We start from the raw sequence: 6,000 nt of genomic DNA on the forward strand, positions 1-6,000 counted from the left end.
TGGCTCGGTTTAAAATATTAGAAATTAATACTTTTTTGACGCGGACCCTGTGCGACGTATCCTTATTTTATGTTTATCGTATTAAAAAATTTGTACGCTGGTGTCTGCATGGTACCAAAAGATTCTGTAATAAATGTACTATTAAAATGTATAATCGATGAATTTTTGGCTCGTCTTAAAATATTAGAAATCGATACTTTTTTGACGCGGACCCTGTGCGACGCATCCTTATTTTATGTTTATCGTATTAAAAAATTTGTACGCTGGTGTCTGCATGGTACCAAAAGATTCTGTAATCAATGTACTATTAAAATGTATAATCGATGAATTTTTGGCTCGTCTTAAAATATTAGAAATCGATATTTTTTTACCGCTGACCCTATGCGACGCATCCTTAATTTATGTATAGCAAATGAAAAAGTTTGTACGCTGTTGTCTGCTTGGTACCAAAAGATTCTGTAATCAATGTACTATTAAAATGTATAATCGATGAATTTTTGGCTCGGTTTAAAATATTAGAAATCGATACTTTTTTGACGCGGACCCTGTGCGACGCATCCTTATATTATGTTTATCGTATTAAAAAATTTGTACGCTGGTGTCTGTTTGGTACCAAATGAATCTATAATCAATGTACTATTAAAATGTATAATCGATGAATTTTTGGCTCGTCTTAAAATATTAGAAATCAATACTTTTTTACCGCTGACCCTATGCGACGCATCCTTAATTTATGTATAGCAAATGAAAAAGTTTGTACGCTGTTGTCTGCTTGGTACCAAAAGATTCTGTAATCAATGTACTATTAAAATGTATAATCGATGAATTTTTGGCTCGTCTTAAAATATTAGAAATCGATACTTTTTTGACGCGGACCCTGTGCGACGCATCCTTATTTTATGTTTATCGTATTAAAAAATTTGTACGCTGGTGTCTGCATGGTACCAAAAGATTCTGTAATAAATGTACTATTGAAATGTATAATCGATGAATTTTTGGCTCGTCTTAAAATATTAGAAATTGATACTTTTTTACCGCTGACCCTATGCGACGCAACCTTATTTTATGTATATCAAGTTAAAAAATTTGTACGCTGGTGTCTGTTTGGTACCAAATGATTCTGTAATCAACGTACTATTAAAATGTATAATCGATGAGTTTTTGGCTCGTCTTATAATATTAGAATTTGATACTTTATTGGCGCGGACCCTGTGCGACGCATCCTTATTTTATGTTTATCGTATTAAAAAATTTGTACGCTGGTGTCTGCATGGTATCAAAAGATTCTGTAATAAATGTACTATTAAAATGTATAATCGATGAATTTTTGGCTCGTCTTAAAATATTAGAAATTGATAATTTTTTACCGCTGACCCTATGCGACGCAACATTATTTTATGTATATCAAGTTAAAAAATTTGTACGCTGTTTGGTACCAAATGAATCTATAATCATTGTACTATTAAAATGTATAATCGATGAATTTTTGGCTCGTCTTAACATATTAGAAATCGATACTTTTTTACCGCTGACCCTATGCGACGCATCCTTAATTTATGTATAGCAAATGAAAAAGTTTGTACGCTGTTGTCTGCTTGGTACCAAATGATTCTGTAATCAACGTACTATTAAAATGTATAATCGATGAATTTTTGGCTCGTCTTAAAATATTAGAAATCGATACTTTTTTACCGCTGACCCTATGCGACGCATCCTTAATTTATGTATAGCAAATGAAAAAGTTTGTACGCTGTTGTCTGCTTGGTACCAAAAGATTCTGTAATCAATGTACTATTAAAATGTATAATCGATGAATTTTTGGCTCGTCTTAAAATATTAGAAATCGATACTTTTTTGACGCGGACCCTGTGCGACGCATCCTTAATTTATGTATAGCAAATGAAAAAGTTTGTACGCTGTTATCTGCTTGGTACTAAAAGATTCTGTAATCAATGTACTATTAAAATGTATAATCGATGAATTTTTGGCTCGGTTTAAAATATTAGAAATTAATACTTTTTTTGACGCGGACCCTGTGCGACGCATCCTTATTTTATATTTATCGTATTAAAAAATTAGTACGCTGGTGTCTGCATGGTACCAAAAGATTCTGTAATAAATGTACTATTAAAATGTATAATCGATGAATTTTTGGCTCGGTTTAAAATATTAGAAATTGATACTTTTTTGGCGCGGACCCTGTGCGACGCAACCTCATTTTATGTATATCAAGTTAAAAAATTTGTACGCTGGTGTCTGTTTGGTACCAAATGATTCTGTAATCAACGTACTATTAAAATGTATAATCGATGAATTTTTGGCTAATCTTAAAATATTAGAAATTGATACTTTTTTGGCGCGGACCCTGTGCGACGCATCCTTATTTTATGTTTATCGTATTAAAAAATTTGTACGCTGGTGTCTGCATAGTATCAAAAGATTCTGTAATAAATGTACTATTAAAATGTATAATCGATGAATTTTTGGCTCGTCTTAAAATATTAGAAATTGATAATTTTTTACCGCTGACCCTATGCGACGCAACATTATTTTATGTATATCAAGTTAAAAAATTTGTACGCTGGTGTCTGTTTGGTACCAAATGAATCTATAATCAATGTACTATTAAAATGTATGATCGATGAATTTTTGGCTCGTCTTAAAATATTAGAAATCGATACTTTTTTACCGCTGACCCATTGCGACGCATCCTTATTTTATGTTTATCGTATTAAAAAATTTGTACGCTGGTGTCTGCATGGTACCAAAAGATTCTGTAATAAATGTACTATTAAAATGTATAATCGATGAATTTTTGGCTCGTCTTAAAATATTAGAAATCGATACTTTTTTGACGCGGACCCTGTGCGACGCATCCTTATTTTATGTTTATCGTATTAAAAAATTTGTACGCTGGTGTCTGCATGGTACCAAAAGATTCTGTAATAAATATACTATTGAAATGTATAATCGATGAATTTTTGGCTCGTCTTAAAATATTAGAAATCGATACTTTTTTACCGCTGACCCTATGCGACGCATCCTTAATTTATGTATAGCAAATGAAAAAGTTTGTACGCTGTTGTCTGCTTGGTACCAAAAGATTCTGTAATCAATGTACTATTAAAATGTATAATCGATGAATTTTTGGCTCGTCTTAAAATATTAGAAATTGATACTTTTTTGGCGCGGACCCTGTGCGACGCATCCTTATTTTATGTTTATCGTATTAAAAAATTTGTACGCTGGTGTCTGCATGGTATCAAAAGATTCTGTAATAAATGTACTATTAAAATGTATAATCGATGAATTTTTGGCTCGTCTTAAAATATTAGAAATTGATAATTGTTTACCGCTGACCCTATGCGACGCAACATTATTTTATGTATATCAAGTTAAAAAATTTGTACGCTGGTGTCTGCATGGTATCAAAAGATTCTGTAATAAATGTACTATTAAAATGTATAATCGATGAATTTTTGGCTCGTCTCAAAATATTAGAAATTGATAATTTTTTACCGCTGACCCTATGCGACGCAACCTTATTTTATGTATATCAAGTTAAAAAATTTGTACGCTGGTGTCTGTTTGGTACCAAATGATTCTGTAATCAACGTACTATTAAAATGTATAATCGATGAATTTTTGGCTAGTCTTAAAATATTAGAAATTGATACTTTTTTGGCGCGGACACTGTGCGACGCATCCTTATTTTATGTTTATCGTATTAAAAAATTTGTACGCTGGTGTCTGCATGGTATCAAAAGATTCTGTAATAAATGTACTATTAAAATGTATAATCGATGAATTTTTGGCTCGTCTTAAAATATTAGAAATTGATAATTTTTTACCGCTGACCCTATGCGACGCAACATTATTTTATGTATATCAAGTTAAAAAATTTGTACGCTGGTGTCTGTTTGGTACCAAATGAATCTATAATCAATGTACTAATAAAATGTATAATCGATGAATTTTTGGCTCGTCTTAAAATATTAGAAATCGATACTTTTTTACCGCTGACCCTATGCGACGCATCCTTAATTTATGTATAGCAAATGAAAAAGTTTGTACGCTGTTGTCTGCTTGGTACCAAAAGATTCTGTAATCAATGTACTATTAAAATGTATAATCGATGAATTTTTGGCTCGTCTTAAAATATTAGAAATTGATATTTTTTTACCGCTGACCCTATGCGACGCATCCTTAATTTATGTATAGCAAATGAAAAAGTTTGTACGCTGTTGTCTGCTTGGTACCAAAAGATTCTGTAATCAATGTACTATTAAAATGTATAATCGATGAATTTTTGGCTCGGTTTAAAATATTAGAAATTAATACTTTTTTGACGCGGACCCTGTGCGACGCATCCTTATTTTATGTTTATCGTATTAAAAAATTTGTACGCTGGTGTCTGCATGGTACCAAAAGATTCTGTAATAAATGTACTATTAAAATGTATAATCGATGAATTTTTGGCTCGTCTTAAAATATTAGAAATCGGTACTTTTTTGACGCGGACCCTGTGCGACGCATCCTTATTTTATGTTTATCGTATTAAAAAATTTGTACGCTGGTGTCTGCATGGTACCAAAAGATTCTGTAATAAATGTACTATTGAAATGTATAATCAATGAATTTTTGGCTCGTCTTAAAATATTAGAAATTGATACTTTTTTACCGCTGACCCTATGCGACGCAACCTTATTTTATGTATATCAAGTTAAAAAATTTGTACGCTGGTGTCTGTTTGGTACCAAATGATTCTGTAATCAACGTACTATTAAAATGTATAATCGATGAATTTTTGGCTCGTCTTAAAATATTAGAAATTAATACTTTTTTGGCGCGGACCCTGTGCGACGCATCCTTATTTTATGTTTATCGTATTAAAAAATTTGTACGCTGGTGTCTGCATGGTATCAAAAGATTCTGTAATAAATGTACTATTAAAATGTATAATCGATGAATTTTTGGCTCGTCTCAAAATATTAGAAATTGATAATTTTTTACCGCTGACCCTATGCGACGCAACATTATTTTATGTATATCAAGTTAAAAAATTTGTACGCTGGTGTCTGTTTGGTACCAAATGATTCTATAATCAATGTACTATTAAAATGTATAATCGATGAATTTTTGTCTCGTCTTAAAATATTAGAAATCGATACTTTTTTACCGCTGACCCTATGCGACACAACCTTATTTTATGTATATCAAGTAAAAAATTTGTACGCTGGTGTCTGTTTGGTACCAAATGATTCTGTAATCAACGTACTATTAAAATGTATAATCGATGAGTTTTTGGCTCGTCTTATAATATTAGAAATTGATACTTTTTTGGCGCGGACCCTGTGCGACGCATCCTTATTTTATGTTTATCGTATTAAAAAATTTGTACGCTGGTGTCTGCATGGTATCAAAAGATTCTGTAATAAATGTACTATTAAAATGTATAATCGATGAATTTTTGGCTCGTCTTAAAATATTAGAAATTGATAATTTTTTACCGCTGACCCTATGCGACGCAACATTATTTTATGTATATCAAGTTAAAAAATTTGTACGCTGTTTGGTATCAAATGAATCTATAATCATTGTACTATTAAAATGTATAATCGATGAATTTTTGGCTCGTCTTAAAATATTAGAAATCGATACTTTTTTACCGCTGACCCCATGCGACGCATCCTTAATTTATGTATAGCAAATGAAAAAGTTTGTACGCTGTTGTCTGCTTGGTACCAAAAGATTCTGTAATCAATGTACTATTAAAATGTATAATCGATGAATTTTTGGCTCGGTTTAAAATATTAGAAATTAATACTTTTTTGACGCGGACCCTGTGCGACGTATCCTTATTTTATGTTTATCGTATTAAAAAATTTGTACGCTGGTGTCTGCATGGTACCAAAAGATTCTGTAATAAATGTACTATTAAAATGTATAATCGATGAATTTTTGGCTCGTCTTAAAATATTAGAAATCGATACTTTTTTG

Source organism: Prenolepis imparis, unplaced genomic scaffold (assembly GCF_030444845.1).
Source record: "Prenolepis imparis isolate NDT839.2.m4 unplaced genomic scaffold, iyPreImpa1.0 SCAF_13, whole genome shotgun sequence".
In the NCBI taxonomy this organism is placed as follows: domain Eukaryota; kingdom Metazoa; phylum Arthropoda; class Insecta; order Hymenoptera; family Formicidae; genus Prenolepis; species Prenolepis imparis.